This window comes from Rattus norvegicus, chromosome 2 (genome assembly GCF_036323735.1).
Source record: "Rattus norvegicus strain BN/NHsdMcwi chromosome 2, GRCr8, whole genome shotgun sequence".
Lineage (NCBI taxonomy): Eukaryota > Metazoa > Chordata > Mammalia > Rodentia > Muridae > Rattus > Rattus norvegicus.
Genome location: NC_086020.1, coordinates 145,921,722 through 145,948,966, shown reverse-complemented (window position 1 = coordinate 145,948,966; position 27,245 = coordinate 145,921,722). Strand labels below are relative to the sequence as shown.

At 37.3% G+C, this 27,245-nt stretch overlaps 1 protein-coding gene and 1 pseudogene across 2 annotated transcripts in view; one reads left to right on the top strand and one right to left on the bottom strand.

Annotated features, from left to right (window-relative positions):
* The window catches only part of Aadacl2l (arylacetamide deacetylase-like 2 like), a 39,904-nt gene that overhangs the window by 1,337 nt on the left and 11,322 nt on the right, over window positions 1-27,245 (top strand). The window lies entirely within an intron of this gene.
* On the bottom strand, window positions 11,786-12,432 carry LOC103691561 (activated RNA polymerase II transcriptional coactivator p15 pseudogene; annotated as a pseudogene).

Sequence of the window (27,245 nt, the reverse complement as noted above, 5' to 3'; positions counted from 1 at the left end):
GCTATTATTATCTTTCTTGAGTCCCAAGTTGCTGGCTGGAATTTAAACCTCTTTTTTAATGGCAGTGATATAATTTGAACAAAAGTCTACCACATAGAATAGATCATGCTACCATTAACCAAATTATGCTTTTGGCTGGAAGCCTTACCGATACAGAAATGACAGGAAGCTTAGGTGGAAGACAGAAGAAAACAACGAATGACAGCATCATGCAAAAGTGTAGATGAGAAATTACTATCTAATGCATAAGAGAAGGGCTGCAGGCTTTCGCATCTAGACATCTAACACATCTTATTCCCAGAGTTCAACATTTGCTGGGTCATCCTGGGACCACTTTTTTTCTCTACTAATTCATATTTCACTTTACTGAACACGAGAAGAGGTGGATGGACAGTATGCTTCAGTAGAGAAGCTGCTATATCTTCTCTGAGTCTATCATGAATAAGAGACTGACCCTGATCTCCTAATCAATAAGAATATATTCTGAAAACACACAATAGTTGAATTTGACTCTTATTTCTCATATTTCAAATGTAAAGGCTGATGCATGAAGATGCATAAATGATTTTACTTGTAATACATATATATGAATGAACTGAGTTATTTAAATAGTCTTCATAGTGGTTGACAGAATTCCACTTACAGTAAATTGATAAGTACTTGGTTATTGTTATCACTAAATTAGCAGCTCAGATCATTTCCAAAAGAAGTTAATTTTGAAATATATTTCATGAAATATAAATCTGAAGATCTGATAGTGTGGAAAATTTAGTATTTGATGGTAATTCAGTTAAATTGTACACCATTTAAGATAGTCAAAAGCAAATAAACATAAACTCAGTTTAGTCTACTTAATTTTCCATCTTTCTTTTCTTATCAAGATTAACATAGATACTACATTGTAGCATTGGCACTAGAATAGGAAAGTGTATGTTACCAAAACCCACTCAGTAACTTCTAAATGAGATCAGGCATACTCAGTATGATATACCTTTATACTCAATAATATTGAGAATCTTAGCCAATAAAATATGGAGAAGAACAACATGAATCCCATGATTGGAGCTAAGACAAATATGGAAGTTAACTCTATAATGACATATTTACTTAACTGAGACTATCTTTATCATTAATTGTAACATTGATTGAGCGAAAATTTATTGTGTTACTATTGTACCTTGACTTATTTTAATTTTCATACAATATATTTTTTATAATTCTGAATTTTCTTTTTTATTGGATATTTTCTTTACTGAAATTTAAATGTTACCCTCTTTCCCAGTATCCCCTCTGGAGACAACCTAAACCATCCCACCTCCCCTTGCTTCTATGAAGGTGCTCTGCCATCCACCCACCCAGTCATTCCTGCCTCCATGCCCTGGCATTCCCCTACACCTGGGCACTGAGCCTTCACAGAACCAAGAGCCACTCCTTCCACTGAAGCCTAAAAAGACCATCCTCTGCTACATATGCAACTGGAACCATGGGTCCCTCTACATGTACTTTTTGGTTGGTTGTTTAGTCCCTGGAAGCATTGCAGTATCTGGTTGGTTGATATTGTTGTTCTACCTATGAATTGCAAACCCCTTCAGCTACTTCAGTCCTTTCTCTAATTCCTCCATTGGAGATCCCATGCTCAATCCAATGGTTGGTTGTGAGCATCTTCCTCCGTATTTGTCAGGCTCTGGAAGAGCCTCTAAGGCTCCTGCTAGCAAGCATTTCTTGGCATTCACCATAGTGTCTGGGTTTGATGTCAGTATATGGGATAGATTACCAGGTGGGGCAATCTATAGATGGCTTTTCCTTCAGTCTCTGCACCACTCTTTGTCATCCCATGAGAATTTTGTTCCCCCTTCTAAGAAGAACTGAAGTAGTCCCACTTTGGTTGTCCTTCTTGAGCTTCATGTGGTCTATGGATTGTATCTTGGGTAATTCAAGCTTTTGAGCAAATATCCACTTATCAATGAGTGCGTACCATGTGTGGTTTATTCTGTGATAATCACCCAGGATGATACTTTCTAGTTCCATCCATTTGGCTATGAAATTCATGAAGTCATTGTTTTGAATAGCTGAGTAATACTCCATTGTGTAAAAGTATCACACTTTCTATTTTCATTCCTCTGTTGAAGGGCATCTGGGTTCTTTCCAGCTTCTGGCTATTATAAATAAGTCTCCTATGAACATAGTGGAGCACGTGTCTTTGTAATATGTTGGAGCATCTTTTGGGTATATGCCCAGGAGAGATATACTTGGTCCTCAGGTAGAACTATGTCTAATTTTCTGAGTAAACACCAGACTGATTTCCAGAGTGGTTGTACCAGTTTGCAATCCTACCAACAATGGAGGAGTGTTCCTCTTTCTCCACATACTCGCAAGCATGTGTTGTCAACTGAGTGTTGGATCATAGCCAATCTGACTGGTGTGAGGTGGAATCTCAAGGTTGTTTTGATTTGCATTTGCCTGATGACTATGGATGCTGAACATTTTTTAGATGCTTCACAGCCATTTGGTATCCCTCAGTTGAAATTCTTTGCTTAGATCTGTTCCCCAATTTTAATAGGGTTATTTGGTTCTCTAGTGTCTAACTTACTGAGTTCTTTATATATATATATATATTGGATATTAGCCCTCTATCAGATGTATGACTGATAAAGATCTTTTCCAAATAAGTAGGGTAACATTTTGTCCTATTAAGAGTGTCTTCTGCCTTGCTGAAGCTTTGCAATTTTATGAGGTCTCAATTGTCAACTGTTGATCTTAGAGCATAAGCCATTGGTGTTCTGTTCAGGAATTTTTCCCTATGCCCATGTATTTGAGATTCTGCCCCACTTTCTTTTCTATGACTTTCAGTGTATCTGGATTTATGTGAAGGTACTTGATCCACTTGGATCTGAACTTTGTATAGGGTATTCAGAATGAGTCAATTTGTAGTCTTCAACATGCTGTCTTCCAGTTGAACCAGTACCATTTCTTGAAAATGCTGTCTTTTCCCACAGGATGGTTTTAGCTCCTTTATCAAAGATCAAGTGACCATAGGTCTGTGGGTTCATTTCTGGGTCTTCAATTCTATTCCATTGATCTACCTGCCTGACTCTGTACCAATACCATACAGTTTGTATTCCTATTGATTTGTAATACAGTTTGAGGTCAGAAATGGTGATTCCCTCAGAAATTATTTTATTATTGAAAATAGTTTTCACTCCCCTGTTCTTTTTCAATCTTTATTAAATTGGGTGTTTCTTATTTACATTTCAAATGTTATGCCCTTTCCTGGATTCCAGGCTAACATCCCCTTACATGGATGCTCCCCTCCCCATCGTCCCCACATTACCACTCTCCCCACAAGAATCCTGATCACTGGGGGTCCAGCCTTGGCAGGATCAAGGGCTTCCCCTTCCACTGGTACCCTTACTAGGCTATTCATTGCGACCTATAGCGTTGGAGCCCAGGGTCATTCCATGTATAGTCTTTGGGTAGGGGCTTAGTCCCTGGAAGCTCTGGTTGGTTGGCATTGTTGTTCATATGGGGTCTCAAGCCCCTTCAAGCTCTTTCAGTCCTTTCTAAGATTCCTTCAACAGGGGTCCCGTTCTCAGTTCATGGGTTAATGATGGCATTCGCCTATGTATTTGCTGTATTCTGGCTGTGTCTCTCAGGAGAGATCTACATCCTGATCCTGTCAGCCTGCAAATCTTTGCTTCATTCATCTTATCTAGTTTAGTGGCTGTATATGTAAGGGCCACATGTGGGACAGGCTCTGAATGGGCATTTCTTCAGCCTCTGTTCTAAACTTTCCCTCCCTATCCCCTGCCAAGGGTATTCTTGTTCCCCTTTTAAAGAAGGAGTGAAGCATCCACATTTTGTTCATCCTTCTTGAGTTTCATGTGTCTGTGCAACTGGGGTAATTCGAGCATTTGGACTAATATTCACTTATCTGTGAGTACATGCCAGGTGTGTTTTTCTGTGATTGGGTTACCTCACTCAGGATGATATTTTCCAGTTCCATCCATTTGCCTATGACTTTCAAATAATCATTGTTTTTGATAACTGAGTAGTATTCCATTGTGTTGATGTACCGCATTTTCTTGTCCATTCCTCTGTTGAAGGGCATCTGGGTTCTTTCCAGCTTCTGGTTATTATAAATAAGTCTCCTATGAACATAGTGGAGCATGTGTCTTTGTTATATGTTGGAGCATCTTTTAGGCATATGCCCAAGAGAGGTATAGCTGGGTCCTCAGGTAGTGCACTGTCCAATTGTCTGAGTAACCTCCAGACTGATTTCCAGAATGGTTATACCAGTCTGCAATCCCACAAACAATGGAGGAGTGTTTCGCTTTCTCCACATCCTCGTCAGCATCTGCTGTCACCTGAGTTTTTGATCTTAGCCATTGTGAGTTGTGTGAGGTATTATCTCAGGGTTGTATTGATTCCCTTAGGACTAAGGATGTTGAACACTTCTATAGGTCCTTCTCAGCCATTCTACATTCCTCAGCTGTGAATTCTTTGTTTAGCTCTGCATCCCATTTTTAATAGGGTTATTTGTCCCCCTGCAGTCTAACGTCAAGAGTTCTTTTTATATATTTGGATATAAGCCCTCTATCAGTTGTAGGATTGGTAAAGATCTTTTCCAATCTATTGATTGCCGTTTTGTCTTAACAACAATGTCCTTTGCCTTACAGAGGCTTTCTAGTTCTATGAGATCTCATTTGACAATTATTGGTCTTAGAGCATAAGCCATTGGTGTTTTGTTCAGGAAATTTTCTCCAGTGCCCATGTGTTTGAGATTCTTCGCCATTCTTTCTTCTATTAGTTTGATTGTACCTGGCTTGATGTGGAGGTCAGTGATCCACTTAGACTTAACGCTTTGTTCAGGGTGATAAGAATGGATCGATCTGCATTCATCTACATTTTGACCTCCAGTTGAACCAGCACCATTTGCTGAAAATGCTATCTTTTTTCCATTGGATGTTTTTGGCTCCTTGGTCAAAAATCAAGTGACCATAGGTATGTGAGTTCATTCCTGGGTCTTCAATTCTATTCCACTGGTCTATCTGCCTCTCTCTGCACCAATACCATACAGTTTTTATCACTATTGCTCTGTAATACTGCTTGAGTTCAGGGATAGTGATTCCCCCAGAAGTCCTTTTAATGTTGAAGATAGTTTTCGCTATCCTAGGTATTTTGTTATTCCAGATGAATTTGGAAATTATTCTGTCTAACTCTCTGAAGAATTGGATTGGTATTTTGATGGGAATTGCATTGAATCTGTAGATCGCTTTTGGTAAAATGGCCGTTATTACTATAATCTTGCCAATGCATGAGGATGGGAGATCTTTCCATCTTCTGGTATCTTCTTCAATTTCTTTCTTCAGAGTATTGAAGTTCTTATCATACAGATCTTTCACTTGCTTGGTTAAAGTCACGCTGAGGTATTTTATATTATTTCGGACTATTATGAAGGGTGTCATTTCCCTAATTTCTTTCTCTGCTTGTTTCTCTTTTGTGTAGAGGAATGCTACTGATTTATTTGAGTTAATTTTATACCCAGCCACTTTGCTGAAGGTGTTTATCGGGTTTAGTAGTTCTGGTGGAACTTTTTGGATCACTTAAATATACTATCATATCATCTTCAAATAGTGATACTTTGACTTCTTCCTTTCCAATCTGTATCCCTTTGATCTCCTTTTGTTGTCTGATTGCTCTGGCTAGGATGTTGAGTACTGTATTGAATAAGTAGGGAGAGAGTGGGCAGCCTTGTCTTGTCCCTGATTTTAGAGGGATTGCTTCAATTTTCCCCCATCTGGGTTAATGTTAGCTACTGGTTTGTTATATATGGCTTTTACTATGTATAGGTATGGGCCTTGAATTCCTGTTCTTTCCAGGACATTTATCATGAAGGCATGTTGAATTTTGTCAAATGCTTTCTCAGCATCTAATGAAATAATCATGTAGTTTTTATCTTTCAGTTTGTTTATACAGTGGATTACATTAAGGGTTCTCCCTATATTAAACCATCCCTGCATGCCGGGGATGAAGCCTACTTGATCATGGTGGATGGTTGTTTGGATGTACTCTTGGATTCGGTTTGCCAGAATTTTATTGAGTATTTTTGCGTCAATATTCATAAGAGAAATTGGTCTGAAGTTCTCTTTCTTTGTTGGGTCTTTGTGTGGTTTCGGTATAAGAGTAATTGGGGCTTCATAGAAGGAATTCGGTAGTGCTCCATCTGTTTCAATTTTGTGGAATAGTTTGGATAGTATTGGTATGAGGTCTTCTATGAAGGTCTGATAGAATTCTGTACTGAATCCATCTGGACCTTGGCTCTTTCTTGTTGGGGGACTTTTAATGACTGCTTCTATTTCTTTAGGAGTTATGGGGTTATTTAAATGGTTTATCTGTTCCTGATTTAACTTTGGTACCTGGTATTTTTCTAGAAAATTGTCCATTTTCTCAGATTTTCAAGTTTTGTTGAATAAAGGCTTTGTAGTAGGATCTGATGATTTTTTGAATTTCCTCTGATTCTGCAGTTATGTCTCCCTCTTCATTTCTGATTTTGTTAATTTGGACACACTCTCTGTGTCCTCTCATTAGTCTGGCTGAGGGCTTATCTATCTTGTTGAGTTTCTCAAAGAACCAACTTTTGGTTCTGTTGATTCTTTCTATGGTCCTTTTTGTTTCTACTTGGTTGATTTCAGCTCTGAGTTTGATTATTTTGTGCCTTCTACTCCTCTTGGGTGTATTTGCTTCTTTTTGTTCTAGAGCTTTTAGGTGTGCTGTCAAGCTGCTGATATATTCTCACTCCAGTTTCTTTCTACGGGCACTCGGAGCTATGAGTTTTCTTTTGATGAATATGAAGTGTCCTTCCTTATCTTTTTTGATGACTTTTGGTTGAAAATTGATTTTAGTCGATATTAGAATGGCTACTCCAGCTTGATCTTCAGACCATTTTCTTGGGAATTTGTTTTCCAGCCTTTTACTCTGAGGTAGTGTCTGTCTTTCTCTCTGAGTTGTGTTCCCTGTAGGAAGCAAAATGCTGGGTCCTCATTCCATATCCAATTTGTTAATCTGTGTCTTTTCATTGGGGAATTGAGTCCATTGATGTTGAAAGATTTTAAGGAATAGAGATTGTTGTTTCCTGTTATCTTCATATTTTGAGGTGAGATTTTGTTCGTGTGCTTGTCTTCTCTTTGTTTTTTTGCAAAACGATTAGTTTCTTGCCTTTTCTAGGTTGTAGCTTGCTTCCTTTGTTGGGCTTTACCCTTTGTAGGGCTGGATATATAGAAAGATCTTGTGTAAATTTGGTTTTGTCATAGAATATCTTGGTTTCTACATCTATGTTAAGTGAGCGTTTTGCTGGATACAGTTACCTGGGCTGGCACTTGTGTTCTCTTAGAGTCTGTATGACATCTGTCCAGTATCTTTTGGCTTTTATAGTCTCTGGTGAGAAGTCTGGTGTAATTCTGATAGGTTTGACTTTATATTTTACTTGACCTTTTCCCTTACTGCTTTTAATATTCTTTCTTTGTTTTGTGTATTTGGTGTTTTGACTATTATGTGATGGAAGGAGTGTCTTTTCTGGTCCAATCTATTTGGAGTTCTGTGGGCTTCTTGTATGTTTATGGGCATCACTTTCTTTAGGTTAGGGAAGTTTTCTTCTGTGATATTGTTGAAGATACTTACTGGTCCTTTGAGTTGGAAGTCTTTGCTCTCTTCTATACCTATTATCCTTAGGTTTGATCTTCTCATTGTGTCCTGGATTTCCTGTATGTTTTGGGCCAGTAGCTTTCCGTTTTACATTATCTTTGACAGTTGTGTCAATGATTTCTATGGAATCTTCTCCTCCTGAGATTCTCTTCTATCTCTTGTATTCTGTTCCATGACTCCTTGTCTCTCCCTTTGGTTTTCTGTATCCAGGGTTGTCTCCCTTTGTGCTTTCTTTATTGTTTCTATTTCCATTTTCAGATCCTGGATGTTTTTGTTCAATTCCTTCACCTGTTTGGTTGTGTTTCTTGTAATTATTTAAGGGATTTTTCTGTTTCTTCTTTAATTGCTTCTACCTGTTTACCTTTGTCCACATGTATTTCTTTAAGGGAATTTTTTATGTCCTTCTTAAAAACCTCCATCATTATCATGAGATGTGATTTTAAATCTACATCTTTCATTTCTGGTGTTTTGGGGTTTCCAAGACTTGCTGTGTTGGGAGAACTGGGTTATGATGATGCCAAGTAACCTTGGTTTCTGTTGCTTCTGTGCTTGTGATTGCCTCTTGCCATCTGGTTATCTCTGGTGTTAGTTGGTCTTGCTGTCTCTGACTGGAGCCTGTACCTCCTGTGAGCCTGTTAACCTGTAATAATAAGTGTGCCAGCACTCCTGGGAGACCAGCTCTCTCCAGGTGATTTGGGTCTGGAGAGTTGTGCCACAGTGTTATATTTGAGGCACACAGATTGAGACAGGAAAGAGCCTGTTCCCAGTTGCTCAGCAGTTTCTGAGCCCTGTGGTCTCTTGCCAGGTCCCTCTTTGGCCAGTTATTGAAGCAAAAAATGTTCTTCTCACCTGTAGACATAGGAGTGGCAGCCCTCCTAGGAGACCAGCTCTCTCTGGGTGGAATTTGGGCCCAGATATCTGTGCCACAGGGCTAACTCCAGGGCAATTTCACTTGGAAAAAGTGTCTCTTACTCTATTTTATATATGAATATAAGAAGTTAGTTTATGAAATTAGTTCATAATTTGAGATTAATCTTGTTTTAAAGTGCTTTATATTTGCACACAGAAAAGCTCAATCATATTTTAGTACATATTTGAAAATTATATACTATATTGTGATCATGTTTCCCTTCTCCCATCTCTTCCCAGGCATTCTCTCCAATCATCCAATTCTACCCCCTCTTTCTCTCTTTCTCTAGAAAACAGGAAAATTTAAACAAAATAAAACACCGAAGAAACAGAAAAAACTCAGTGTGTGTGCTCGACGCACGCGCACGCACACACACACACACACACAAACTATAAAAACACAACATTGGAAGCCATAAATTAGAAGGAAATCCCAGTAAGATTTAGTGTAAAATGCCTAAAAAAGCAATATTAGTCAACAAACTAAAAAGCACTACACAGTTCATTTTGTGTTGGCTGCTGCTGGACCTACCCTTAAGTGTGATTTACATACCCAGTGAGACTCCATTAGAAAAAAATGAATTTGCATTGCAAGTGCTGATTGGTTGGAGATAGTTTCTTGGTTAGCTATTGGAGCTCATGTCCACTCTTCTCTCTCAGCACTGTGGTCCATCTGACTTGAACCTGTGCAGGCCCTATCCATACTGTCATGGTCTCTATGAGTTCCTGTGTATGTCAGTTTTGTTGTATTTTGAAAAGCTTGTTTCCTTGATCTCACCACTTTCCTCTGTCTCTTAGAATCTTTTCATTGCCTCTTCCACATATCCTGAGGGGAGGCGTTTGATAAAGGTATCCTATTCCAATATCAATATTATAAGTTTCTCACTTTCTGCACACTGTCCAATTGTGGGTCTCTGTTTTTTGTTCCCATAAATCACAGAAGGGAGCTTCTCTGATGATGTCTGAGCTATTCTGAGATCTATATGTAAAATAGAATTGTATTAGGAGTCATGTATTATCTTTTAGCAAAACAATAATGTTCGGTTTTCCCCTAAGCCCATAACCTATCCAGTCTCAGGTTTTAGCCACCTGACCAGAGTCGAGTATGGTTTCTGTCTCATTGAGTGGACCTTAAATCCACTCAGAGTCATTGGTTTCTCCCACAATCTTTGTACAACTATTGCACAAGGGTATAACTTAGATAGGTTCCCCAATGTAAATCACAGGCTTTGTGGCTGGGCTGTTCTTTACATTTCTCCCCTGGTAGTGGGCAGAGTGCTTCCCAGTACCATGGACAATAGTCAGTAGGGGAGAAGGCTCTAGTTAGGCACCACTCAACTTCTCTATGTTGAACGAGATATGTAGATCTTATCTTCTTGTTTTCAGTTTGTGGCATACAACCATTAGTCTTGACAATAGCTTGAGTTGTTGAGAGATTTTTTTCTTGGGACCCATTTGACCCTTTAATTAATTATATGTAACCCATTTCTGGCATATATATATATATATATATATATATATATATATATATATATATATATATATATATATATCCTTACTGTTGGATGTTTCTCCTACTATTGTGTTCCTTAATTCACTTTTCCCCTTGCTTGCCATTAATCCTCCTGTTCCAGATTCCCCACTATTCCTCCATAACAATATAATCTATTTCCTCTCCCTTGAGATATCCTCTACTTTCTCATAGTCCCTTACTCTATGCCTAATCTCTATGGCTATATAGGTTTTGCATACCTATTGAAAGCTTAAAAATTAATGTCCACATATAAGAGAATGCATACAATATTTGGGTTACCTCACTCAGGATGGTTTTATTTTTTTCTAGCTCCATCCATTTACCGGTAAATTTCATGATTATAACTTTATAGCTGAATAGGTTTATATGTATAAAATATCAAATTTTCATTATCTATTCACCTGCTGGTGGGCTTCTAGACTCTTTCCCCATTTCTGGCTGTTATAATGAGAAAAGTCATGAAAAGATTTGACCAAGTGCCTCTGTAGTAGGTTATCAAGTCCTTCAGTTATATAGCCACGAGTGGTATAGCTGGATCTTGAGGTAGATTTTGAGCTTCCTGAGGAACCACTACCCTGCTATTCATTGTGGTTATTCATGTTTGCAATGTTATAATCAATGTCTTTCTTTCCCCATATTCTCACCAGCATGAGCTGTTATTTTATTGACCTTAGCCATTCTGAGTATTGGAAGATAAAGTTGTTTTGATATTCATTTCCTTGATGACTAAGCACAGGAACATTTCTCTAAATCTTTTTTCTCAGGCAATTGTGGGTTTTTGTTTTTGTTTTTGTTTTTGTTTTGAGAACTCTCATTTTAGTTTTATATCCCATTTTTAAGTTGGTTCTTTGCTTAATGTTCAGATGTTTTAGTTCTTCATATAGTTTTGATATTAGTCTCCTGTTGGATGTATATTTGGTAAGGATCTTTATTCATTCTATAGCCCGTTATTTCATCCAAATTATATTATCCTTTACTGTATAGAATCCTTTCAGTTTCATTTGATCTCATTTATGAATTGTTGTTCTTAGTTCCTGTGCTAATATTGTCTCACGAAGTATGATTCTTCCTGCACCAGTGAGATCAAAACTATTCTTACATTTTCTTCTATCAAATTCAGGGTATCTGGCAATTGAAGTTGAGTTTATGCATGTGAAATATAGGACTCTATTTGCATTCTTCTACATGCAGCAAACCACTTTGACTGCCACTGTATGTTGAAGATGTAATCTTTCTTCCAGTATGTATTTCTTTCTTCTTTGTCAAAAATCAGATGTCTATAGGTATACAGATTTATTTCTGAGACTTCAATTTGATTCTATTGATATGTGCATCTGTTTTTATGCAAATGCCATGCTGATTTTATTATTATAGTTCTGTAGGACAGTTTGAGACTGGGGATAGTGATACCTCTAGCAGTTCTTTTTTTATTTAGGATTGTTTTAGCTATCATGACTATTCTGTTTTCTTATGACACTGAAAGTTATCACTGCAATTTCTCCAAAGAACTCTGTTGGAATTTTGATAAGGATTGCATTGAATCTGAATATTGCTTTCGGTAAGGTTGACATTTTTATTGTATTAATCCTACTGAACCATGAGCAAGGGAGATTTGTTTATTTGCTAATATCTTGTTCAATATTTTTTTAAGATTGTAATGATCTGACTTTATTTTACACTAGGTAGGGGGCACAAAGCAATCCTCTTTAATAAAGTTGACCATTAGCTTCACTTAGAACATTTTAATAATGCACATTTAAAAAAGTATTTGTCTTACAAATTGTTCTTCAATCCAAATATACAACAGTGTGGAAAACAACATTTAGAAAACAAAAGCCAATGTGAAAAGACAGAGTAAAACAGCTAAGACAGTACAGGCTTGATATGGCTCAGACTTTACAGCTTTCTTACTGCATCATCTATGTCAGAGATCTGTTCCTTCAGCTGGCTCCATTGTTCCATGTTTAAAGAAATACCTTTTCTCCCTGGTTTCATTTCACCTTCTGAGTCCATCCAATATTCTCTAATATCAATTAGAATTTTTGCAATCTGGAACACATTATCATCTGCTGCTGCTACTCTACTTGCAGGATGCCAGCGCTCTAGAACTCTCACCAGGCTTTTGTTTCTTCACAGGTTTCTCTGGAACAACTTGCTTTTTCCTCTTTAACTTTTTTTCAACTTCGCTGTCAGAATCACTGCCTGAAGAGCTGGAAGGAACAAGTTCCTTTGATTTAGTCATTGTTCCACTCCAGCCGTCCAAGAGCCTCTAGCTCGCTCGCTTGCTCTGGACTCCTTATTCAATATTTTTCTTCAATGTCTTAAAGGTTTTATCAAACAAGTCTTTCATTGGCTTGGTTAGAGTTACTCCGAGAAATTGTAATTTTTTGAGGCTATTGTGAATGGTATTATTTCACTATTTTCTTTTTTCAAACTGTTTGTCATTTATATAGGAAGGTTGATGGTTTTTGTGAAGTATTTATTCACTTTAGATGTTCATATATATATATATATATATATATATATATATATATATATATATATATATATATATATAGACAAACTCCCAAAGTAGTTTTGATATTCATTTCCTTGATGACTAAGCACAGGAATATTTCTCTAAGTGTTTCTTCTCAGTCAATTGTGTTTCATAACAACCATCCCCATCATGGCAACTCTCATTGGCCTGATTCTTGTGACATTGGTGATAGGATCGATGGTGATTCTTCTGGTATGGAAGAAATAAAGGGTAAGTTACCTACTTTGTGTGGCTTCAAAAGCTCCTGACTTTTCTGTCAGTGGCTGGCATCTGTGTCCAGGTCTCTGTCTCCTGTCAGTATGACATAAGGAAGTGAATTCAGTCCAGACCTGAGCATCACTCCTGTCCACGCTGCCTGTTTGTCTTCCACTGTCATCTCTCCTGATCCAGGACACGCAGGCCTGTGAGACCTTTATCAGAGACTGAACTTTAGTTTCCCTTGAGCTGTATGTATGTTCCTCCATCTTGAACATGAGTATCTAGGTAAATTTTTATGTGAATTCTGCCCATAGTTTGCTTAATGAGTAAACCCAACCAAAGCAAGAAGAGTAAAATAATAACCGTGTCCTATCTTGGACATATCTATGCTTTCCTAGGTGCCTCTCTTTCTATTTCAACTCATGTTTATGTCTATCCATTTCTCTTCCTAATAAACTTGAATTTAGCTTCAAAAAATAAATAAAATAAATAAAATCATATCATCTGTGAATATATACTCATATATTCTAAGAAGTTTCCACGACATTGATTTCTGCATCACATACCAAATGCCTGCCAGTCTCAACCGTCTCTCTCAAATCTCTCTCTACCTTGCCTAATCACCCACTTCCCATCACCAGTCACCCTCCAACCACTTGCAAAGGCTATTCTATTTCCCCTTCCCAGAGGATCCATGTGTCCTCCCTTGAGCTATTCTTAATTAGCCTTTCTATTTCTGTGGGATGTAACATGTTTATCCTATATTTAAGAGCTAATGACAATTTATAAGTTGGTACATATCATGTTTGGCTGTCTGGGTCAGGTTTAGTTCACTCAGGATGCTTTTTTTTTTAATTCCATTCATTTGTCTACAGTTTTTTTTTCTTTTTTGTCTTTATTTTATTGGATATTTTGCAATTTATTTACATTTCAAATGTTATCCCCTATCCCGCTTTCCCATTCATAAACACCCCATCCATTCTCCCTCATCCTTCTTCTATAAGTGTGTTCTCCCATCCATTCACCCACGACTTCTTGCCTTCCCACCAGATATTATCTTACAGTAGGGGTCGAGTCTTGGCAAGACCAAGGGCTTCTCCTCCCATTGGTGCCCAATAAGGACATCCTCTGCTACATCTACACTTGGAGACATGAGTTTGTCCGTGTGTACACTTTGGATGGTGGTTTAGTACCTGGGAGTTCTGGTTAGTTGGGACTGTTGTTCTGATGAGGTTGCTAATCCTTTCAGCTCCTTCAAACCTTTCTCTAACTCCTACAATGGGGACCCAATTCTCAGTTCAGTGGTTGTCTATGAGAGTCCACCTCTGTATTTGTCATGCTCAGGTAGAGCCTTTCAGGAGACAGCTATATCAGGCTCCTTTCAACATGCACCTCTTGGCATCTCGAATATCATCACAGATTAGTAGCTTTATGTATTTGGGCTGTATCCCCAGATGGGGCAGGCCCTGAATGGCCATTCCATCAGCCTCTGCTCCAAACTTTGTCTCCATAACTACTCCTATGAATATTTTTGTTCCACCTTCTAAGAAGAGCTAAAGCATCTGCACTTTGGTTGTGCTTCTTCTTGAGCTTCATGTGGTCTGTGGATCGTATTTTGGGTGACCCAAAGGCTAAGATTCACATATCAGCAAATACATACCATGTGTGGGGTTTTTTTGTGTGATTGGGTTACCTCACTCAGGATGATAATTTCTAATTCCATCCATTTGCCTATGAATTTCATGAGTAGTACTTCACTGTGCAAATGTACCACATTTTCTATATCCATTCCTCTGTTGAGGGACATCTGGATTCTTTCCATATTCTGGCTATTATAAAAAAGGCTGCTATGAACATAGTGGAGCATGTATCCTTGTTATGTGTGAGGGAATCATTTGGATATATGCCCAGGAGTGGTGTAGCTGTGTCCTCAGGTAATACTATGTCCAATTTTCTGAAGAACCTCTAGACTGATTTCCAGGGTGGTTGTACCAGTTTGCAATTCCATCAATGATGAAGGAGTATTCCTATTTCTCCATATCCTCAACAGCATATGCTGTCACCTGATTTTTTTATCTTAACCATTCTGACTGGTGTGAGGTGGAATCTCATGGTTGTTTTGATTTGTATTTACCTAATAACTAAGAGTGTTGAACATTTCTTTAGGGGTTTCCCAGCCACTCTATATTCCTCAGTTGAGAATTCTTCTTTACCTCTGTACCCCATTTATAATAGGGTTATTTGATACTCTAGTGTCTAACCTCTTGGTTTCTTTGAATAGGTTGAATATTAGCCCCCTATCTGTTGTAGGATTGGTAAAGATCTTTTCCCAGTCTGTTTATTGCCTTTTTATCCTGATGACAGTGTACTTAGCCTTATAGAAACTTTGCAATTTTATGAGATCAATTCTTGATCTTTGAGCATAAGCCATTGGTGTTCTGTTAAGAAAATTTTCCCCACTGCCCATATGTTCAAGGCTCTTCCCCACTTTTTCTTCTACTAGTTTGAGTGTATCTGGTTTGATGTGGAGGTCCTTGATCCACTTGGACTTGAGTTTTTTACAGGATGATAAGAATAGATTGATTTGTATTCATCTATGTGCTGACCAGTAAAACCAACACCATTTGTTGGAAATGCCATCTTTTTTCCACTGGATGATTTTAGCTCCTTTGTCAAAGATCAAGTGACCATAGGTGTATGGCTTCATTTCTGGGTCTTCAATCCCATTCCATTGATCTACCTGCTTGTCTCTGTACCAATACCATGCGGTCTTTATCACTATTGCTCTGTAATATGGCTTGAGGTCAGGGATGGTAATTCCCACAGAAGTTCTTGCATTGTTGAGGATAGTTATTGCTATCCTGGGTATTTGTTATTCCAAATGAATTTGCAAATTTCTCTTTCTAACTCTGTAAAGAACTGAGTTAGAATTATGATGAGGATCGCATTGAATCCGTAGATTGCTTTTGTCAAGATAGTAATTTTTATAATATTAATCCTGCCAATCCATGAGCATGGGAGATCTTTCCATCTTCTGAGATCTTCAATTTCTTTCTTCAGAGACTTGATGTTCTTGTCATACAAATCTTTCACTTCCTTGGTTAGAGTCACACTGAGATATTTTATACTATTTGTGGCTATTGTGAAGGGTGTTGTTTCCCTAATTTCTTTCTCAGCCTATTTATTCTTTAAGTAGAGAAAGGCTAGTAGTTTGTTGGAGTTAATTTTATACACAGACAATTTGCTGAAGGTGTTTATCAGGTTTGGTAGTTCTCTGGTGGAACCTTTGGGATCACTTAAGTATAGTACTGTATCATCTGCAAATAATGACATTTTGACTTCTTCCTTTCCAATCTGTATCCCTGTGATCTCCTTTTGTTGTCTGATTGTTCTGGCTAGGACTTCAAGTACTATATTGAATAAATAGGAGAGAGTGGACAGCCTTGTCTAGTCCCTGATTTTAGTGGGATTGATACTAGTTTCTCTCCATTTAGTTTGATGTTGATATACTCGTATGCTGTATATGGCTTTTACTGTGTTTAGGTATGGGCCTTGAATTCCTGATCTTTCCAAAAATTTTAACATGAAGGAGTGTTGAATTTGTCAAATGCTTTCTCAGCACCTAATGAGATAATCATGTGGTCTTGTTTTTTGAGTTTGTTTATATAGTAGATTACATTGATGGATTTCAATATATTGAACCATCCCTGCATCCCTGGGATGAAGCGTACTTCATCAACATGGATGATTATTTTGATGTGTCTTGGATTCAGTTTGCAAGAATTTTACTGAGTATTTTTGTGTCAATATTCATACGGGAAATTGGTCTGAAGTTCTCTTTCTTTGTTGGGTCTTTGTGCAGTTTAGGTATAATTGTGGTTTCATAGAAGGAATTGGGAATGTTCCTTCTGTTTCTATTTTGTGGATTAGTTTGGACAGTATTGGTATTTGGTCTTTTATGAAGGTCTGATAGAATTCTCTACTAAACACACATGGTCCTGGACTTTTATTTGGTTGGAAGACTTTTAATAATTGCTTCTATTTCTTTAGGAGTTATCCCACTCTTTAGATGGTTTATCTGATCCTGATTTAACTTTGGCACCTGGTATCTGTCTAGAAATTATCCATTTCTTCCAGATTTTCCCGTTTTGCAGTAGGATCTGATAACTTTTCTAAGTTCCTCATTACATACTCATCTAGTATGTCTCCTTTTTCATTTCTGATTTTGTTAATTTGGATACTCTCTTTGTGCCCTCTGGTTAGTCTGGCTAAGTGTTTACCTATGTTGTTGATTTTCTCAAAGAAGCAGCTCCTGGTTTTGTTGTTATTTTGTATATTTTTGTTTCTACTTGGTTGGTTTCAGTCCTGACTTTGATTATTTCCTCTCCTTTGATTATTTCCTGATTTTGATTATTTTCTGCTCCTCTGTGATGTATTCTATTCTTTTGTTCTAGAGTTTTTAGATGTGCTGTCAAGCTGCTAGTGTATGCTCTCTCCAGTTTCATTTTGGAGGAACTCATAGCTATGAGTTTTGTCTTAGCACTGCTCTCATTATGTCCTATAAGTTTGGGTATTTTGTGCCTTCATTTTCATTAAATTCTAAAAAGTATTTAATGTCTTTATTTCTTCCTTGACCAGGATATCATTGAATAGAGCACTGTTCGACTTCCATGTGTATGTAGGCTTTCTGTCATTTTTGTTGTTGTTGAAGGCCAACCTTCAACCACTGCCATCACTCTATGGTGATCTGATAGAATGTCTGTGATTATTTCAGTCTTCTTGTATCTGTTGAGGCCGGTTTTTGACTTATTATATGATCAGTTTTATAGGAGGAATCAGAGAACAAGATATATTCTTTTGTTTTAGGATGATATATTCTATAAATATCTGTTAAATCTATTTGGTTCATAACTTCTCTTACTTTCTGTGTCTCTGTTTAGTTTCTGCTTTCATGATCTGTCCATTGAAGAGATTGGGGTGTTGAAGTCCCCCACTATTATTCTGTGATATGCAATGTGTGCTTTGAGTTTTTGTAAGGTTTCTTTTATGAATGTAAGTACCCTTGCATTTGGAGTATAGATTTTCAGGATTGAGAATTCTTCTTGGTGAATCTTCCCTTTGATCAATATGAACTGTCCTTCTGTATCTTTTCTGATAACTTTTGGTTGAAAGTCTATTTTATTCAATATTAGAATGGCTACTACATTGTGTTTCTTGGGACCATTGGCCTGGAAATTTTTTTCCAGCCTTTTGCTCTGAGGTAGTGTCTTTTTCACTGAGGTGTGTTTCCTGTATACAGCAAAATGCTGGGTCCTCTTTATGCATATACTCTGTTAGTCTAAGTCTCATTTTCAGAAATGGAGTCCATTCATGTTGAGAGATATTAGGTGCCTATGATAGTTTTTTCCAACTATTTTTGTTATTAGAGGTGGAAATATGTTTTTGTGGCTATCTTCTTTTGGGTTAGTTGAATTTAGATTATTTTCGTGCTTTTTCCAGGGTGTAGTTTCCTTCCTGGTGTTGGAGTTTTCCATTTATTATCCTTTGTAGGGCTGGGTTTGTGGAAAGATATTGTGTAAATTTTGTTTTGTCATAGAATATCTTGGCTTCTCCATCTATGCTAATTGAGAGTTTTGCTGGGTATAGTAACCTGGGCTGGCATTTGTGTTCTTTTTTTAATGTTTTATTATATATTTCTTTACTTACATTTCAAAGGTTATTCCCCTTCCTGGTTTTCTGTCCATAAGCCCCCATTCCCTCCCTTTCTCCTCCCCCACACTGGTATTCACCCTATACATCCCCCTTATTGCTCTCCCCCATATTCCTCTGCACTGGAGGTCCAACCTTGACAAGACCAAGGTCTTTCCCTTCCACTGGTGCCCCAACAAGGCTATTCTCTGCTGCATATGCAGTTGGAGCGCTGGGTCAGTCCACGTATAGTCTTTTCAGTAATGGTTTAGTTCCTGGAAGCTCAGGCTGGTTGGCATTGTTGTTTTAATGGGGTTGCAAGCTCCTTCAACTCTTTCAATACTTCCTCTAATTCCCCCTAAAGGGGTCCTATTCTCAGTTCGATAGTTTGCTGCTAGCATTGACCTCTGTATTGGACATGCTCTAGATGTGTCTCTCAGAAGAGATCTATATCCAGTCCCTTTCCATGTGCATTTTTTAGCTTCATCAATCTTATCTAGTTTGGGTGGCTGCATATATATGGGCCACATGTGTGTCAGGCTCTGAATGGCCATTCCTTGAGTTACTGCTTTAAACTTTGCTTTCATATCCCCTCCTATGAATATTTTCCCCCTTTTAAGAAGGAATGGGAGCATCAGCATTTTGGCCATCCTTCTTCTTGAACTTCCTGTGGTCTGCAGATTGCATCTTGAGTAATTTGAGTTTTTTGGATAATATGCACTTATCAATGAGTGCATACCAAGTGTGTTTTTCTGTGATTGATTAACCTCATTCAGGATGATCTTTTCTAGTTCATTCTGTTTGACTATGAATTTCATGAAGTCATTGTTTTTGACAGCTGAGTAGTACTCCACTGTGTAGATGTACTACATTTTTTAATCCATTTCTCTGTTGCACAGCATCTGGGTTCTTTCCAGCTTCTGGCTATTATAAATAAGGCTACTATGAACATAGTAGAGCATGTGTCTTTGTTGTATGTTGGAGCATCTTTTGGGTATATGCCCAAAAGTGGTATAGCTGGGTTCTCAGGTAGTATAATGTCCAATTTTCTGCAGAACCTCCAGACTGATTTCCAGGGTAGTTGTACCAGTTTCCAATCCCACCAACAATGGGGCAGTGTTCCTCTTTCCAGGTCTTCAATTCTGTTGCACTCAACTACCTGCCTGTCTCTGTACCAATACCATACAGTTTTTATGACTTTTGCTCTGTAATTTTGCTTGAAGTCAGGGATGGTGATTCCCCAAGAAGTTCTTTCATTCTTGAGTATGGTTTTTCACTATCCAGTGTTTTTTGCTATTCCAAATGAATTTGCAAATTGCTCTTTCTATCTCTATAAAGAATTGAGTAGGAATTTTGATGGGGATTGCATTGAATCTGTAGGATGCTTTTGCCAAAATGGCCATCTTTAATATATTAATCCTGCCAATCCATGAGCATGGAAGATCTTTCCATCTTCTGAGATCTTCCTCAATTTCTTTCTTCAGAGATTTGAAGGTCTTGTCATACAGATCTTTCACTTGTTTGGTAAAGTCACACCAAGATGTTTTATATTACTTGGGACTATTGTAGAGGGTATCATTTCTTTAATTTCTTTTTCAGCCTGTTTATCCTTTGATTAGAGGACGGCTACTGATTTCTTTGAGTTAATTTTATCCACCGACACTTTGCTGATGTTGTTTATTAAGTAGTTAAGGTTAAGTAGTTCTCTGGTGTAACTTTTAGGATCCCGTAAGTACACTATCATATCATCTGTAAATAGTGATATTTTGATTTCTTCCCTTCCAATTGTTATCCCTTTGACCTCCTTTCTCTGTCTGATTGCTCTGGCTAGGACTTAGAGTACTAAATTGAGTAAATAGAGAGAGAGTGGGCAGCCTTATCTAGTCCCTTATTTTAGTGGGATTGCTTCAAGTTTCTCTCCATTTAGTTTGATGTTAGCTACTGGTTTGCTGTATATGGCTTTTACTATGTTTCGATATGGGCCTTGAATTCCTGATCTTTCCAGGACTTACATCATGAAGGGATGTTGAATTTAGTCAAATGCTTTCTCAGCATCTAATGAAATGACCATGTGGTTCTTATCTTTGAATTTGTTTATATAGTGGATTACATTGATGGATTTTCGTATATTAAACCATCCCTGCATCCCTGGGATGAAGCCTACTTGATCATGATGGATGATTGTTTTGATGTGTTCTTGGATTCGGTTTGCAAGAATTTTATTGAGTATTTTTGCATCAATATTCATAAGGGAAATTGGTCTGAAGTTCTCTTTCTTTGTTGGGTCGTTGTGTGGTTTTGGTATAAGAGTAATTGTGGCTTTGTGGAAGGAATTTGGTAGTGCTCAGTCTGTTTCAGTTTTGTGGAATCGTTTGGACAGTATTGGTATGATGTCTTCTATGAAGGTCTGATAGAATTCTGCACTGAACCCATCTGGACCTGGGCTCTTTTTGGTTGGAAGACTTTTAATGACTGCTTCTATTTGCTTAGGAGTTATGTGGTTGTTTAGATGATTTATTTGTTCCTGATTTAACCTTGGCACCTAGTATCTATCTAGAAAACTGTTCATTTCCTCCAGATTTTCCAGTTTTGTTGAATATAGGCTTTTGTAGTAGGATCTGTTGATTCTTTTAATATCTTCAGATTCTGTTGTGATGTCTCCCCTTTCATTTCTGATTTTCTTAATTTGGATACACTTTCTATGGCCTCTGGTTAGTCTGGCTAAGGGTTTATCTATCTTGTTGATTTTCTCAAAGAACCAGCTCCTGCTTTTGTTGATTCTTTGTATAGTCCTTTTCCTTTCTACTTGGTTGATTTTAGCTCTGAGTTTGATTATTTCTTGCCTTCTACTCCTCTTTGGGGTTTATTTATTTCTTTTTGTTCTAGAGCTTTAAGGTGTGCTGTCAAGCTGTTGACATATTCTCTCTCCTGTTTCTCTTTGCAAGCACTCAGAGCTAAGAGTTTTCCTCTTAGTACTACTTTCATTGTGTTCTATTACGGTCTGTATGACATTTGCCCAGGATGTTCTGGCTTTCACAGTCTTGGTGAGAAGTCTGGTGTAATTCTGATAAGTCTGTCTTTAAAGTTGATTGACCTTTTTCCCTTACTGCTTTTAATATTCTTTCTTTCTTTTTTGTGCATTTGGTGTTTTGACTATTATGTGACAGGAGTAATTTCTTTTCTAGTTCACTCCATTTGGAGTTCTGTGGGCTTCTTGTATGTTCATGGGCATCTCTTTCTTTAGTTAGGGAATTTGTCTTCTCTAATTTTGTTGAAGATATTTACTGACATTTTATGTTGAGAATCTTCGCTCTCTTCTGTACTATTTTTCTTAGGTTTGATCTTCTCATTGTGTCCTGGATTTCCTGGATGATTTGGGTTAGGAACTTTTTGACTTTGACATTTTCTTTGACAGTTGTGTGTTTTCTATGGTATCTTCTGCCCCTGAGATTCTCTCTTCTATATCTTGTATTCTATTGGTGATGCTTGGGTCTGTGACTTCTGATTTCTTTCCTAGTTTTTCTATCTCCGGGGTTGTCTCCCTTTGTGATGCTTTATTATTTCTATCCCCATTTTTAGATCTTGGATATTTTTGTTCACTTCCTTCACCTGTTTGCTTGTGTTTTCCTCTTATTCTTTAAGTGATTTTTGTGTTTTTTTTTCCTTAAGGACTGGTACTTGTTTTCCTGTTTTGTTCTGTATTTCTTTAAGAAAGTTATTTATGTTCTTCTTAAAGTCCTCTAACATCATGAGATATGATTTTAAATCAAAATCTTGCCTTTCTGGTGTGATGGGGTATCCAGGACTTGCTGTGGTGGTAGAACTGGTTTCTAATGATGTCTACTGGCCTTGGTTTCTGTTGCTTAGGTTCTTGCCCTTATCTCTGCTTATCTCTTGTGTTAGCTGGTCTTGCTGTCTCTGACAGTGGTTTGACCCTCCTATAAGCCTGTGTGTCAGCACTCCTGGAGACTGACTTTATTCCAGCAGGATCTGTGCTCTCAGGATTGTCTACACTTCTTAGAATCTACTCATAGGATCTGTACCAAGATCAGCTCAGGTTGTAGGCAGAAACTGGAAGCATCCTGTCCCAGACTGCTTCTTGGTTCTTGTGTCTAGAGGGCTCCAGTTAGGTTCCTCTTGGGCCAGGAATGTGGTCAGAAGAGGTGGTCTCACCTGTGCTCTCAGGGTTGGCCACAATTCTAAGAATCCAGCTCTCTACCCATGGGACCTGAGTACAGAGAGCCGTGTCCCAAGGTCAGCTCTGGGTACAGGAAAAATCCAGAAAGATCCTGTCCCAGACTATTCTTCAGTCATGTGTTCTAAGGGCTCCAGGTGGGTTCCTCTTGGGCCAGGGAATGTGAGCAGAAATGTGGCCTCACCTGTGCTCTCAGGATTGTCTGCACTTCTGAGAATCCAGTTCTCTTCCCCCTACAATTTTCATAATTCCATTGTTTAATAACTGAGTAATACTCAGTTGTATAAATGTATCCATTTTTCTTTATCCATTCTTCATTTGTGGGATCTCTAGTTTGTTTCCAGTCTCTGGCTATTATAAGTAAAGCAGCTATGAAGATAGTTGAGAACATGTCCTTGTGGTAGGATAGAGCATCATTTGGGTATATACCCAGAAGTGGTATAGCTGAGTTCTTGAGGAAGATTGATTCCCAATTTTCTGAAAAACCTCCAAATGGGTGTCCTTTGTGGCTATACAAGTTTGGTCTCCTGCCAATAATGGAAGAGTATTGTCTTTTTCTCCACGTCCTCACCAGTATATCATGTCATTTATGGTTTTGATCTTAGCTTTATAACAGACATATAATAGACTCACAATGTTATTTTGATTTATTTTGATTTCTATTTCTCTGATAGATAAGAATTTTGAACATTTCTTTAATGTTTCTCAGTCATTTGAGTTTTCTCTGTTAATTCTTGATTTAGAATTGCACCCACCTTAATTGAGTTATTTTTTGATGCTGAGTTTCTTGAATTATGCATACAATCTAGATATTAACCGTCTGTCAGATATGGAATTGGTAAAAATCTTTTCTCATTCTATAAAAAATGTTTTTTTTCTATTGATAATGTTTTTTGCCTTACAGAAGATTTTCAATTTCATGATCTCCCATTTGATTGTCTTAGTACTTGAGTTATCAGTGTTTTATTCAGGCAGTTGTCTCCTGTGCCAGAACATTCAAGGCAATTCCCCATGTTCTATTCAATCAGGTTCAGTGTATTTGATTTTATGTTGAGGTCCTTGATTCCCCTTGGATTTGAATTCCTGCATATGAAAAATATAGATCTATTTACATTCTTTCCACATGCAGATGTCCACATAGACCAGCACCATTTGTTGAAGATGCTTTCTTTTATCCATTGTGTATCTCAGACTTCTTTATCAAATAACCGGCACTTATAGGCATGTTGAGTTGATTTACATCTGTGTCTTCGATTTGATTCAGTGGATTAATCTGTTTGTTTTTATGCCAATTACATGAGAGTTTCATTACTATATCATTGTATTATATCTTAAAATTGGGGATGGTGATACCTCCAGATGAAAATGAATATTGACCTTTCAAGGTCTATAAAGAATTGTGTGAGAGTTTTGATGGAGATTTCATTAAATCTGTATATTGGCTCTCAGTACAATGGCCATTTTTATCGTGTTAATTCTATCAGTCCATGAACACGGGTCATTTTTGCATCTGCTAACATCTATTTCAAAGATTTGTTTTTGTCAATCATGTCTTTTACTTGCTTTTTTAGGATTATTGCAAAATACCTTATATTATTTGTAGATATTATGGAGGATATAATTTCCCTGAATTCTTCCTTTGTCTGTCATTTGTACATAGGAGGGCTACTGATTTTTAATTTGTATTTATTTTTTAAGTTAATTTTGTATTTGGCTACCTTGATGAAGATGCTTATCACCTGCAGGAGTTCCGTGGTAGAATGTTTAGGGGTACTCATGTACACAATCATATTATCTGTAAATAGTGATATTTTGACTTCTGCCTTTCCAATTTATAGCCCCTTGATTTTCTCCAGTTCTCTGATTGCTCTAGTTAGAACTTCAAGTACTACATTGAGTAGGTGTGGAGAGAATGGACAGCCTTGTCTTGTTCCAGTTTTCAATGGAATTACTTTGAGTTTCTCTACATTAATTAGTTGTTGACTATAGGCTTGTTGTAAATGTCCTTGTATCCTTAATCTTTCCATGAATTTTATCTTGAAGGGGTGTTGGATTTTGTCAAAAGCTTTTTTGGCATCTAATGAGATGGTCATGTGTTTTGTTCTGTTTTGTTTTTCATTCAGTTTTTCGTGCTGAATTACATACTGATATTTTACATTGAACCAACCTTTCATCTCTGGAAAGAATCCTATTTGATCGTGATAGATGATCTTAGATTCAGGTTTTGAGTATTTCCTTGAGTATTTTCCATCTATGTCCATAAGGGAAATTGGTATGTAATTCTTTCCTTTGTTGAATCTTTGTGTGGTTTGGGTATCAGAACGACTATGTCCTCCTAGAATAAATTTGGCAATGTTCCTTCTGTTTCTATTTTGTGAAATAATTTGAAGAGTGTTGGTGTTAGCTCTTCTTTAAAATCTGGCATAATTCTGTGCTAAAACTCTCTGGCCCTGGACTTTTTTCTTAATATGCATTTTTATATAAGCATATTTTATGTGTACATATTTGTTTTCAAGTTGAGAGCTTTATACTATTGTAAAATCTCTTGAGTGTGACAAAACAGAAGTTCTGATACCATCAACAGCACTTGTCACTCCTCACATAATTCTTTATACAACTATGATTTTCCTGTTCTACTTATTGCATTCCCTTAGAATTAAGCATTTTATTACCTTTTTTACATCTATAATATATCATCTACTTATACAATGAAGATGATGTGTACCACTAACCTAAATAAATGGGATTACACATTGTTCTTCCAATTCCTATCTGTATAACAGTGCTCAGCTATGAGAGTTTCTGGAGTCATTGATGTAGATGGGTATACCTTTATGACTTTAGTATCATGAGACAGTTACAACAATATCTTCTCTGGAATATTTTAGTCACATAAAAAGATACAATGATCTAACGGAATTGGTCAGTAATGCTTTAGATAGCTTATCATAAATATTCGAGAGAGCCTGACTTCAATGGTATAAGTAAAAAGTAGCTTCTTTTCCCTTCAAGTGATTTTAAGGAAAAACAAGACACTGCTTTGCAGCTGAAAATGGGGATCATAAACTATTATAATTATGGTAACTGTATAACATTTTAAAATATTAAAACTAAATTACAGACAATGGAAACTGCATAATGAGCAAAGGCATTTCTGTGCAAGCATGAGGATCTGCATTCCAGTCTCCAGAACTCACAGAGAGCTTCTGGGTTAGAAATATTGGCATATATAACTGGAGCAATAGAACTTGTCTTAAACAAGGTTAAAAGATAAAGACCAACACCACAGTGTAGCTTCCACAAGCACACATGGTTGACATGTTTAAACACACACACACACACACACACACACACACACACAGAGAGAGAGAGAGAGAGAGAGAGAGAGAGAGAGGGAGAGAGAGAGAGAGAAAATTTTATAATACTAAATTGAGTGACCAATAAAATAAAAATAAAATATTGGAATATACATAAAATGCCACATTACATATATTTTTTGTTTCAGATAAAACTATATTTAAGTCATACCTATGCAAAATACATTGAAATTTGTGGTGGTGTTGAATGATATTACTATTATTTCTAAACATTTCATACTTAAGTTATTTATTTTTTACTTGTACTTTGTGCATTTTCTGGTTTATTAATTCTTTGAGAATTATGTACAATTAAGTTTTACCAGTCTTCAAACTCCTTTCTTAACTGTTCAAATGTCCTAACTTGTGTTCTTTTTTTCCTACTAATCATCTCCAACATGTACTTCCTGAATACTCTTGGATGTGCAGCTAACAACTGGAGATCAGGTGTTATACTAGAAGCCAACCCCTTAAAAAGAACTGAATCCCCCCTCCCCCGTCCAGCTAATAACTGCCAATAGCTCATTGCCTAGGGGTAGGAAATCTTGTGTATTTCCCTCTACCAAGATGGGATTTAGTGTGACTTGGGTTTCATAGGCCTGTGCATGCTGTCACCATCACACATTCAGCTACAATACTGGAGAACACTGGGTTGTTGTTGTTGTTGTTGTTGTTGTTGTTGTTGTTGTTGTTGTTTAATTCATTCGGTATCTCTGGCTTATATAGTCTTTCAATCTCCTCTTCTACAATGATCTTTGAACTTTGGCAGGAGAGAAGGCAGTAGAGATGTTCCACTTAGAGTTGAGTCCAGTTTGCGTCTGTGTTAATCACAATATACTCCAAACAGATGCTTCTGTGATAAGAATTGAGAGATGCATTAATCTATGGCTGTAACAATAAGTCATTAGGAGTTAGTTTAATATTATGTACATTTACTAGACTAGCAGTAGTAGATTGCCTGGTATGGCCTATGACCTGTCTATGCACAGATTCTTGAGCCAACAATGGGATCGGTTATATGTTTCATCTTGTATAATGGAGTTTAAATCCAATAAGAATGTGATTGTTTAACCCATACTGTTCAAATCTCTATTGCAATAGTAGGTAAGTCTTGCCAGCCCCAGT